Source organism: Sminthopsis crassicaudata, chromosome X (genome assembly GCF_048593235.1).
Source record: "Sminthopsis crassicaudata isolate SCR6 chromosome X, ASM4859323v1, whole genome shotgun sequence".
Classification (NCBI taxonomy): Eukaryota; Metazoa; Chordata; class Mammalia; order Dasyuromorphia; family Dasyuridae; genus Sminthopsis; species Sminthopsis crassicaudata.
The window spans coordinates 43,513,893-43,526,655 of NC_133623.1; the positions used below are offsets into that span (position 1 = coordinate 43,513,893).

Genomic DNA, 12,763 nt, shown 5'->3' on the forward strand with positions numbered 1-12,763 from the left:
CTACCTTCCAGCTGACTCCTGAGAGAAAGGTCAGGGCCGAATAAGCAGCAAGTCAGCATTTTCGACCTCATAGTGAGGTGATGTCCCAAGCTGGAAGAGGTCCAACAGCCTGGGGGGTCCCACAGCTACGCTTTGCCTTCCCAAAATCTCCATTCCTCCCCAAATTCTGCAAATAAATAGTTTAAAACAATTAGGGGATTTTGGGGAAGTGTCATTGTCCCCCGTGTCCCAGTTGCAGAGAAATAAGGGACGAAAGAAGGGTACCAAGTGTTCCCAAACTGCTTGGACCCATTTTACTCCTAGTCCCGCCGACTTTCTCAGACTCCCGCCATTTTTCTTCGAGTCCCTTTTCTACTGACGCAACGACGCAAACGACGCAATATCCGCGCCGTCGCTTTGCGATGACGAATTACGTCGACAACGTACCAACACTGCAGTGCCCTTCTTTCGGATATGCGCGCGCACGAAGGCTCAAAAAGTTACATTGAGCAATGTCGCCGCCTTACGGACACATTTGAGTTTGCAGCAGCAGGAGGCAAAAAAAAAAAAAAAAAAAAAAAATCCCCTTGCTTCTTGAAATCCATGACAGGCCTCAAGTAGATTTTTATAAGTTTCCAACTGAGCGAGGCTTTTTTTTTTTTTAAGTATCGATTTATCAATCGCAATGGATGGCTTCTGGCTTCTGGGCTCTAGGGATAGATCTATCTGTCATTTTTTCTATTTAAATCATGTGATCTCCTCAATATGGGGCACTGGCCATATAAGAAAGTCCCTCTACCAATGCAGATCAGCTACTGTCCATCATTTAGAGCAGGCCTTATTAAACATTTTCCACTCCCAACTCTTCTTTACCCAAGAAATGTTTACAGTGACTCCAGGTATATGGAGATCCAGATCACTTACAATAAATCATCAGCTCACAATCCCTCCATCCAGTAACAAGACCCCAAACAGGGGATGATCCAGAAGTTTTGACTTAGATTTCAGTGGACAGAACAGGTTAACTTGTGTGCATCAAACGTAGGACTTAAAACCAGTTCCTCTGACTTAAGGCTGACCCACTACTACTAAGTCACACCTTCAACAAAGATTTTTAAGTTCCTACTCTATCCCATACTGGGGGGAGTGGCATCAATGAAAATACAAGGATGAAACATGCCCTGTCCTCCAGGAGCCTGCAATCTTTTTTGTGGGGGGGAGGAGAGGATGGGGGTCACAGGCAATATAAGAATAGAGTTGGGGGAGCATTAGCAGAGAGAGAAGGAGCCCTAGCACACTTCTTCATTCCCAAGGCTTATTGGGATGTGCTGAACTGAGGAAGGCATACTGCCGAGAAACATGGATGAAGAAATCAGAATGGACCCCCTCCCCCCCATGAATTCATCCAGACGCTAATATGATAGATGTGATCCAAGAACGGGGAGCGATGGGGTCCTGCTTTGGGAGCCCCGGTGAAGGAGCACAAAGTTCTCAGTCTCCAAGCATGCTGCTCGGAGCTGTGGCATTTCTTTCTGATATTAATCCATTTTTTTTTTTGCTATAATGAATGCTTATGAGCAGACAGCCAAACAATCTCCCTCTTTTCCCAAGAATATTGGTTAGGCCCTGGGATCCTAGATTGAAGAGTTGGCAGGGAACACATTGATCCTCACAAAAGGGTGAACTGGGCCTCAAAGGGAGTGGGACTTCTGATGAGGGAAAGGGCCTGAGCAGGGATTCGGAGATGTCCTATCAGTAGAAATCAATGACAATGGCATTGGGCTAATCCTTCCTACCCAGGTTGCACCTGGCTGAGTCCTGGAAGGTTCAGCCCCAGAATGAGAGCCTGTGAACAGTGATACTGCCTATGAGGAAGGGCCAAGCCGTGAGCCATAGAGATTTCAGTGTAGCTCACCTGAAAGAGGTCCTGGGCGGGGATTGGGGCAAGAGTATCCCTCCCTGTGGAGCTAAATCTCACAAGACTAGCTCCAAAGGGCTTGGGAACTTGTTTGGTTTTGTTCCAAACACTGGGCTAAATGCTGGGGATATAAAGAAAGGCAAAAAATACTCCTCTCAAGGAGCTCCCAGATTAATGGAGGAGACAAAATACTAACAAACATGTAAAAATAAAATCTAAACAGGATAAATTGGCTTAGTTGTAAGCTAGGGCCAATCTGTACTTAATATTTCAGGAATCTGACAAACTGGTTACAAAATATAATCAGTGGGCAATTCATTCAGTTCCAGTGTCAGTAGTTAGTTGTTGCTTTATCAATCAGAGCAGAGTGTCCTTTACAAAAATTATTGTGTCCTTTAAATGATTATGGCTTATCTAGGGGAGGGGATGGACAGAAGGAAGGGAAAAATGGGAACAGAAGTGATTGCAAGAGACAATGTTGAAAAATGACCCAGGCATATGTTCTGTCAATTAAAAAAAAAGGATTATGGCTTAAAGAACAAACTTAACTGTGTTTTGTTTCAATTATATGATACTGAGAAAAAAAGGAAAAAGATAAATATGAAATTGTCCAAAAATTTTCCTGAAATCATCATTTGTAATTTTTTTTTAATCAGCATTTGAAACTTTTAGTTGCTTCTATATCTGAAATAAAACAAACTAACAATTTAAAAATATTTTGGATGAAAATACTATATGTCTCTAATCTAATAAAAATTAAACTGAACCAGCAAGTACAGCTAATGACCTTGAACTTGAAATTATTAAAACTGACCAAACTCTCCACCATGTGCATTATATGTACATTTCTCTTATTCTTGTCCTTATTCTAGTTTGGAAAAGAGATCAGCTAACACTAATTTCTTCCAAGAATGGCATTCTTGCAGAATTTTCATTACTTTCAGTTACATTGTAGTCATGATCAACTACCGTGAAAAAAGGGCAAAACTGAATGGATTGTACCATAACAACTCTGAAAAATTTTAAGATGTAGTAGAAAGCACCTTGAGTTGAAGATCTGATTAAAACAGTTGAGTTTTCATTAATAATGATTAAATAGCAGTAAAAATTGGCGGTCAAAGTCCTGTGTAACTTGATCCTTCCCTACCTTTGCAGCATTTTTATACTTTATTCTCCTTTGTGTATTCTGCCATCCTATGCTACTGACCTCCTTCCAGTTCCTCTAGCATAACATTTACATCTCTCAATTTCAGATGTTTATCCTGGTTGTCCCCCCTGGCCGACCCTCTCTTTCTCCTCCTCTTTCCCTCCTGGTTTTCCTGGCTTCCTTCAGTGAGCCAAAGGCCCACCATCTTCAAGAAGCTTTTTTTCAACCTTCAATCTTTGTGTCTTTCCTCTGAGATGACTCCCAGTTCAGTGGATGTTCTGGTAAATGCTTAATAACTGGCTCTCCAAAAAAAAAAGTCTGTGGGGAGGGGGGGAAGGTACTTTTAACAGGAAACTGGGAAATTGGGAAGAGGAGAGGGCTTATGGGGAAAGGTAAAAGTTAGGTTTTGGATATGTCGAGTTTAAGATGTCAATGAGCAACTGGAGATGTGAGACTGGACATCAGTAGGCTAAGGCTAGACATATAGACAGCCATCTGCGTAGAGATGAAACCATGGGAGCTGATGAACTCACCAAGTGAAATCAGATAAAGGAAGAAGAGAAGGGTCCAGGTCAGAGTTTCAGGGCTGGAAATGAACATGTAAAGAGATTCCATCATCTGGGAGCTACTATTGAAATTTTAGCTAGTGGCATCTCTTGAAATGGAAACCTGAAGGCCCCTGAGAGTCTAGAACTGAGCAACTCAGACCTACAATGACAACTGAACACAGACAATGGAGCACCTGAAGGAAAAGAGCAGATGGGAAAGAGCGCCAGTGGTGGTGGTGAGAATCCAGTGAGGAAGAGGAGCAGAAAGACAAGGCCCTGGATGGCTGTCCCCACAAGAACCCTTCTTCATTCAATCACATTCAGAGCCATAGGCTTACAGAAAGCCATGGCCAGGAAGAAGCTCTGAGACATAAAGTCATAGGTTTCCATTTGGAAGGAGAATTCACATGCCATCTAGTCCAATATAGAAACTGACTTACACTGTGAACCTAATCCCCCTTCTCTCTTCAGAAACTGATGTGCTATAAGGGAGATTGTGCCCTTCATGTGTTGGGGAGATGTTTATATATTCTTATTGTATCTTTAAGGTAAATATTTCTTCTTCACAAAAGCTAATGCTAAATGGACTGGGAGCAAAGGATTTCTGAAATTGAAGGGGCACAATCAGTGGAAGCTGGAGCCAATGGCAGACAGATTGGATGCTCCCCAAACCTCCTTTAAAGGCCCTGGAAAATCCTTGAGTGGGTAAAATGTACCACACTTGCACTTCTGGCAGTGGGAGCCAGGGTGGTCACTCTTCTATCTGAATTGTGCAAAGCTCATATTTCACATCAAAGACCTCAAGACACGAAGTATCTTCATATGCCTATAGTGCTAAATGAAGCAGGAGATTTCTTTTAAACAATTAGTCTTGAGAACAGGAGTATTGGCAAATGCACAATTTAGCATGATGACACTATTTATTACACTAATTTTTAATCAAGTTCTAGAACTATGATGATAAAAGCAATAATTGTTTTTATGTGTATCCCCTGTTAACACACATAGTAAATGCTCAAGAAAAATTTAAACTATATATGAAATGGAGGAATACCTACAAAAATATGGATTGCCCAGATTAACAGAGGAGGAAGTAAATTGCTTAAATAGTCCCATTTTAGAAAAAGAAATAGAACAAGCTATTAATCAACTCACGAAGAAAAAATCCCCAGGACCAGATGGATTCACAGGTGAACTCTCCCAAACATACAAAGAACAATTAACTCCAATTCTATATAAACTATTTGAAAAAATAGGGATTGAAGGAGTCCTACCAAATTCTTGGTACTGATACCTAAACCAGGTAGGGCGAAAACAGAGAAAGAAAATTATAGACCAATCTCCCTAATGAATATTGATGCAAAAATCTTAAATAAAATATTAGCAAAGAGATTACAGAAAATCATCCCCACGAACAGGCAGGGCATGACTGAACAATAATTCTAAAGGAGTGGAGAACTTGAAATATGGGTTTGTAGATAAGAATAACTTCCCCAGCAAAACTGTATAATTCTACAGGAGAAAAAAAAATAGACACAATGAAACAGAGGACTTCTAAGCATTCTGTTGCTTAGTGCTGCAGAGAAACCAGTGCTGAATAGAAACTTTGAAATTCAAACATGGAGTTAAGAGAAATATAAAAATATGAACAAGAATGAACACTGAAAAGGGACTAAACAAAAATAAACTGCTTATATTCCAATAAAGTAAGAACATATATGTGCCGCTTCTGAATCCCATCATCCTCAGGGCTCAGAGAGGGAGTCATAATTAGACAGAAGGCCTAAAAGTGATTTTATTATGTCTTGATGATCTTAAAAGAAGAATGAAAATGAAGGGCAAGAAAAACATACTTGGAGAGGGAGGGAGAAGGAAAGAAAGATGAGGAAAAATTATCTTATATAATCCGGTAAGCAAGTAAGTCTGTAAGAACAAGTAGGATGAGGTAGAGTAGAACAGTCTCACATCAACCTCACTCCCATCTGAATTTAAAAGAAGGAAAAATACACACACACAGTTAAGTACAGAAATACTTTTCATTCAACAGGGAGCAAGAAGGGGAAATTAGAGGAGGGTAGATAATGGGAAGATTAGTATTAACCAAAACAAATTCTAAGGATATCCAAAAGTACTTAGACCTCTTTTTGAGCTAGCAAAGAATGGAAACCTGAGAAGGTGCCTAGTAAAGAATAGCTGAACATGTATATAAAGTATATAAATGTGATAGAATACTATTGTGCTCTAAGAAATTAGGAAGGGGATGGTTTCAGAGAAACCTGGGAAGGTCTGGATGAACTGATATGGAGAAACAGAACCAGGAGAAAAATTTATACTATCACAAGAATGCTATCAAGAAATTAAAAACATACCTTGAAAAAAGTTTGGGGCTCTTCCTCCTCCTTCCTCTTCAGGCTCCCCATCTCTGCTCACACTGTTATCACCTCCTCCAAAGGCTTGGGATCTACATCAAACCCCCTTTTCCAGGGAGGATTATCATAAGGTGGACCAACAGAAACTGCAGGCGCTGAAGGACACCATCCCCCCGGTTGCCCATTGACACCATCCAAGTTGCCACCGTGGCCGGCTTGGGCCTCTGTTCATGATGCTTCAGGGCAGAAGAGATCATGGCAGTCTTCTTCTTCCACACCATGAAGTATAAACCAAAGGACCACAGGGATGCCAACAACGATTGCTCTATGCTCTCCAAGGGTCGTGCAGTTCTCATCCTCTATGTAGTGTGGGTGGAGGCCGGCTTCCTGCCAGAGGCCGAGTTGTTGAACTTGAGGAAGATCAGCTCCATCCTGGATGGCCATCCGTCCCCAATGCCTTTATACTCATGGCTACTTTCAGCAAGGTCTTGGAGCAGCTTGTGGAAGGTTACACAGATACTTTGACAGAACCAGCCACAATATCTATTATTTGCTGGGCGACGGTGAGGTGTCCAAAGGCTCTGTGTGGGAGGCCATGACCTTTGCAGAATTCTACAAGACGGACAGCCTGACTGCCATCCTTGATATTAATCATTTGGGCCGTGGTGATGCTGCCCCACTGAAAGTAGAAGTGTGCCAGAAGTGATGTGAATCCCTTGGGTGGAAGTCAATCATTGCGGATGGACACGGTGAGGAAGAACTCTGCAAGGCCTTTGAATGGAGCAAGCACAGGACACTGGGTGTCACTAAGGCGTATAAAGGCAGAAGAATCTCAGGTGTAGAAGATAAGGAAGCTTGGCAAGGGAAGCCTATTCCCAAAAACATGGCAGAATGGGTCACTGAGGAAATATATGGCCATATCGAGAACAAGAAGATTCTAGCCAGCCTCCCCAAAGAGGATCTGGATGCTATCTTCCCCAAATTACAAACTTGGAGACAAGCTAGCCACCTACAGAGCTATGGCATGGCCCTGGCCGAACTGGGGCAAGCCAGCGGCAGTGTGGTTACCTTGATGGGGACACCAAGAATTCCACCTTTTTCAGAACTCTTCAAGGAGCATCCTGATCGCTTCCTTGAGTCATGGCAGAACAGAAAACATGGTGAGCATTGCTGTAGGCTGCACTACCCATGACAGGACCATGCCTTCCTGCAGCACATTTACTGCCTTCTTCACCAGGGTCTTTGCCCAGATCTGTAGGGCAGCCATTTCAGAGAGCAACACCCAGCTGTGTGGCCTGCACTGCAAAGTTACCATTGGTGAAGATGGTCCTTCTCAGATGGCCTTTGAAGACCTTGCTATGTTCTGGAACGTTCCCATTGGGGTAGTCTTTTATCCAAGTGATGCTGTGGCCAGTGAGAAAGCAGAAGTTAGCCACCAATATGAAGGGGATCTGTTTCTTAACGCCAAGCCACCCAAAGACTGCTATCATTTACAACGTTCAGGTTGGCCAAGCTAAGGTGATCCTCAAGAGCAAGGATGACAGGTAACTGTAATTGGCACTGAGGTGACCCTCGATGAAGCCTTGGCAGTGGCAGAGCAGCTGAAGAAAGAAAAGCTCAACATCCAAGTACTTGGTACCTTTACAGTTAAGCTCTGGATGAGACACTTATCCTTGAAAGTGCCAGTGTGACCCCTGGCCACATCCTGACTGCGGAGGACCATTACTCTGAAGGTGGCAGAGAAGAGGCTGTGGCTATTGCCATAGTAGGTGAACCAGGTGCCACTATCACTCACTAGGGGGTCACCAGCATCCAGAACAACGGGAAGCTGGTGGAGCCACTAAAGATGGTTGACACTGACGCTGCTGTTCGGGCTTTCAAGGTGGCCGTGTCTCAAGCCCAAGATGTCTGCTGGCGATTCTAGACCGAAACAAGAGGTAGAGAAGAGAGAGAAACTTTCCAATAACTTTAGATATACTCAGTACCTTTTGTTCCTACCAAGGAGCGATTGGATTAAAACAAAAAATGTTTTAAGAAAAGACATGTAAAAGCTTAGGAACTCTGATCACCATGATGGCCAAGTACAATTCCAGAGGACACAATGAAATATGCGACACACATCCTGATAGAGAGGTAAAGGGCCAGGAGTGCAGAATGAGATACGTGTGTGTATGTACATGTATACATACATGTGTATATGTGTATTCTTTTGAAAATGGCCAATATGGAAATTTGCCTTTCTTAATCATATCTGTTAAGGGTTTTTGTCTTTCTTCTATTTTATCGGGGTGAGGTGGAGAAAGGTTTTGGGAGAGTGAGACAAAAATGTTAATAGAAAGAAAGAAAAAGAAGAAAAGAAAGGAGGGAAAAGAGAGGGAGGGAAGGAAGAAGAGAGAAAAGAAGAGAGGAGTAAAGGAAGGAGGGAAGGAGGCAGAGAGAAAAAAGGGAGGAAGGAAAGAAAGAGGGAGAGAGGGAAGGAAGAAGGAAAGGGGGCAGGGAGAAACAAAGGGGCAAAGAAAGGAAGGAAGGAAGGAGAGAAGAAAAAAAGGAGAAAGGGAGAAAGGGTGGAAGGAAGAAATGAGGGAGGCAGGGAGGGAATGAAGGAAGAAGGAAAGGAAGGTGGAAGAAAAGAAGGAAAGAAGGAGAGAGGGAAGGAAAGAGGGAGGGAGGAAAGAAGGAAGGAGGGGAGGAAAGAAGAAAGGAGAAAGGGAAGAAAGAAGGAAAGGAAGTAGAGAGAAAAGAAGGAAGGGAAGGAGGGAAAGAAAGTAGAAGGAAAGGAGGGAGGGATAAAAAAAGGAAGGGAGAAGGGAGGGAGGGAAGAAAAAAGGAAAGGGGGAAGAGAGAAAAGAAGGGAGGAAGAAAGGAAGGAGAGAAGAAGGTAGGGAGAAAAAAGAGAGGAAGGAAGGAAGAATGAAGGAAAGAGGGTAGGGAGAAATGAAGTGGAAAAAGAAAGGAAGGGGAAGAAGGGAGCAGAAAAAAGGTAGGAAGGAGGGAAAGAAGGAGGGAGGAAAGGAAGAAGGAAAGGTGGTAAGGATAAAAGAAAGGAAGAAGGAAGGAGATAGGGAGGGAAGAAGGAAAGAAAGGAGCAAAGGGTAGAAGGAAGAAATGAGGGAGGGGGGAGGGAAGAAAGGCAGCAGGAAAAGAGGGTGGATGAAAAAAAGAAAAAAGGAGGGAGGGAGGAAAAGATAGAAGGATGGCAGGAGGAAAAGAGAAAAGAAGGAAGGAAGGAAGGAAGGAAGGAAGGAAGGAAGGAAGGAAGGAAGGAAGGAAGGAAGGAAGGAAGGAAGGAAGGAAGGAAGGAAGGAAGGAAGGAAGGAAGGAAGGAAGGAAGGAAGGAAGGAAAAAGGGAGGGAAAAAAGAAGGGGAGAAGGAAGGAAGGGAAGAAAAAAGGAAAGGGGTAGGGAGAAAAGAAGGGAGGGAGGAAGGAGGAAAGGGGTAAAGAGAAAAGAAGGAGGAAAGAAAGAAAGGAAGCAGGAAGAAAAGAAGGAAAAAGAAGGAATGAGGGAGGGAGGGAAGAAGGGAGGAAGAAAGGAGGGAGGAAGGGAAGAAAGGAAGAAGGAAAGATGGTTAAAAGAAAAGAAGGAAGGAATGAAAGAAGGAAAAATTGAGGGAAGAAGGAAAGGAAGTAAGGAATAAGAAGGGAGGAAGGATCTGGGAGAGAGGGAAGAAGGAAATAAGATAGGGAGAAAAGGATAAAAGGAGGGAAGGAGAAACAGAAGGAAAGGGAGTAGAAAAAAGAAGGGAGGAAGGAAGGAGGGAAAGAGAAAAAAGGGAGAAAGGAGGGAAGGAAGGAGGGAGGGAAGAAGGAAAGGGGATAGGGAGAAAGGATAAGAGGAAGGAAGAAGGGAGGGAAAAAAGAAAAAGTAGGCAGAAAAGAATAAAAGAAATAAGGAAGGGTGAAAAGAAGGGAGGAAGGAGATGGGGAGAAAAGGGAAGAAGGAAGGAGGGAAGATGGGAGTGAGAAAAAAAGGAAGGAGGGAGAGAAGGAAGAAAGAAGGAAAAAGACTAGGGAGAAAGAGGGAGGAAGAAGGGAGGGGGAGAAGGAGTGAGAAAGAAAAAAGGGAGGAAGGAGGGAAGAAAAAAGAAATTAGAGAGAAGAGAAGGGAGGAAGAACAAAGGCTCCAGAAGATAGGGAAGAAGGAAAGAAGATAGGGAGAAAAGAGAGAAAAGAAAGAACAAGGGAGGAAGAAAGGAGGGAGAAGGAAAGAAAAGAGAAATGAAGGAAGAATAGAAGTCAGGAAGGAAGGTCAGAGAAAAGAGAGGAAAGAAGGAGGGAGACAAGAATGGAAGGAGGGAAGGAGAAAAGGGAGAAAAGAAGGAAAAGAGGGAAGGAGAAAAGAGAGGAAGAAAAGAAGGATGGAGGGAGAGAAGGAAGGAGGCAAGGAAAAAAGGAAATTCAGGAGAAAGAAAAAGAAAGGAGGTGGGAAAGGAGGGAAGAAGAAAAGGAAAGAATGAAGGAAGGGAAGGACAGAAGAAAGAAGGAAAGAAGGCAGGGAGAAAAAAAGGAAGGAAGGAGAGAGAGGAGCAAAGAAAGAAAAGGGGTAGGGAGATAAGAAAGGAGGAAGGAAAAAAGAGGTAAGGAGGGAAGGAGAAAAAAGGGAAGAAGGAGGGAAGGAACAAGGAAGGGAAGGAAGAAGGAAAGTGGCTAGGGAGAAAAGTTAGGAAGGAGGTATGGATAAAGAAGGAAAGGAGGAAAGGAAGTAGGAGAGAAAGAAAGAAGGAAAGAGGTTAGGGGGGAAAAGGGAGGAAAAAGTAGGGAAAGAGAGAAGGAAGAAGGGAGAAAAAAGGAAGGAGGAAATGAGGAAGTAAGGAAAGGGGAAAGAGTGCAAAGAAAAAAGAAAGGAGGAAGAAAGGAAGTAAAAGAAGGAGGGAGGGGAGAAAAGAGGGGAAGGAGGAAGGAAATAAGGATGGAGGGAGGGAAGGAAGAAGGAAAGAAAGGATCAAGGGAAGGAAGAAATAAAGTGGAAGGAGAAAAGAAGGGAAGAAGGAAGGAAGGAAGGAGGATGGGAGGGAAGAGTGTGAGGACACACAGATAAAAGAAAAACTTGTCCCTTGTGGAAGGTCCCAGCTAGGGGAAAGTACCTAGGGGAAAGGGAAAAATACCTGCACTTTCAGCGACTGTAACTTTATTCTTGGCCAGCAGGGGTCAGCACTGCTTAGTCTTCTATTCTCTGCGCTTGTACTCCGCCCTCCGCTCTCTGCAGTTCTCCTTGAGGCCCAGCAGATGGCAGCATCACCAAAGGAAAAATTCCTCCTCTTCCTCCGGCCTACGTTTCCTTTGGAATAAAAAAAATCCTTTTTGAAGCTTTTTTCCTCTCCCGGAAGGCCCGCCCCACACAGAAGCAGCCCCCGGGGCTTTGGAGGAACAAAGCCCCTCTGTTCGCCCTTCAGCCCGGGATTTTTTTACCCAGTTCCAAACCAGTCCTTCATGGTAATCCCAATCCAATCCAAGCCAATGGGCATTTATTAGACACCTACTCCATGCCAGGTGCTGCTCCAGGCACAGGGAATGGGAGGGTCAGATTGAAATCCTGTGCGCCCAGAAGGGGCTTGCACTCTGGAGTGCACTCCCCTCTCGGGAGCTCCATTTTCTCCTCTGTGCAGGAAGGGATCGGCCACGTGGGTGGGTAGGAGGAATCCGGGCCATGCTACTTTTTCCTTCCAAGGGAGCAAAAGTGTCTTAGAAACCTGGTGATCCCATGGACAAAGGCCTCAGCTACAGACAAAAAAGGTCTGAGGCACTGTTTCTGGAGGCCCTGAAGCTGCACCCCATGGATCAGCGCTGTATCTGTGCTGAATAGCCTTTGCTCACTATTATTAAGTAAATGTCCTTTTGTTAAATGGTCACGTGGCCTAAATGTGGCTCACTTTGTTCAGGGACCCTTAAATCTGAAGCATTCAACAGGCCTGAGTCAGACCTAGCCCACAACAGACTCTGAGGTCCCTTCCAGGACTAGAGTTCCCATCCCATGTATGGCCTTGGAAGAGGACTTCCCTGGACCTCAGTTTCTTCTTCTGGACAAGGAAAAATAAGACTCATTGGCCATTGAGGTTCGGACCAGCTCTCCCTCTCAGGTCCTCTGAGCCTATGGAAACAGATAAATGCACAGGTGGCTATCTGGAGGCAGAGAGAACACCAATGCTGTTGTGGAGGAGACACAGGGTAGAGGCCAACCCAAGTGAAGAGAGAGTTCTAAAAGAGCCTGTCTGGGAGTGCCATTGTGCTGCTTGCTTATCAAACTTGGGCACCTGTAGAGTGCCAGTACTCCACAGAATAAGCTGACCTCCCATACAGCAAAGAACAAGTGAGAAAATGCTGGTGGCCAAATGATGACATCGTAATATGGAGCCAGCTACTCCTCCAATGGCATTTTATTAATTTAGGCCCTGGAGAAGGTAGGTCAATGGCTTAAGCCTTTGTCTTCTCCTGTTCAATTGGGGTTTTCTTGGCAAAGATACTGAAGTAGTTTTGCCATTTCCTTCTCCAGTTCATGTTACAGATGGGGAAACTGAGGCTTGCCCAAGGTAAAATGACTTGGCCAGGGTCACACAGCTAGTAAGTATCTGGAAGTGGCAATAAGGAATCAAAGAGTATTCCAGTAAGAATCTGAGGCCAGAAGACGTGTCTTCCTGACTCCAGGTCTGACACTCTATCCACTGCCCCTTCTTCTCCTCCTCTTCCTAAATTGCTTCTTACTGCAATAGGCACCAGCCTCCTTACAGTCACCCAGCCTTGCAACTTCAGTGTCATCCCCCATTCCTCCTCCGTCTCCTCCCCTAGATCCAATGTATATCACCAAGC

General features: G+C 44.1%; 1 pseudogene; it reads left to right on the top strand.

Annotated features, from left to right (window-relative positions):
- Window positions 1–401: 401 nt before the first annotated feature.
- Window positions 402–7,885, top strand: LOC141549015 (transketolase-like; annotated as a pseudogene).
- Window positions 7,886–12,763: the final 4,878 nt, after the last annotated feature.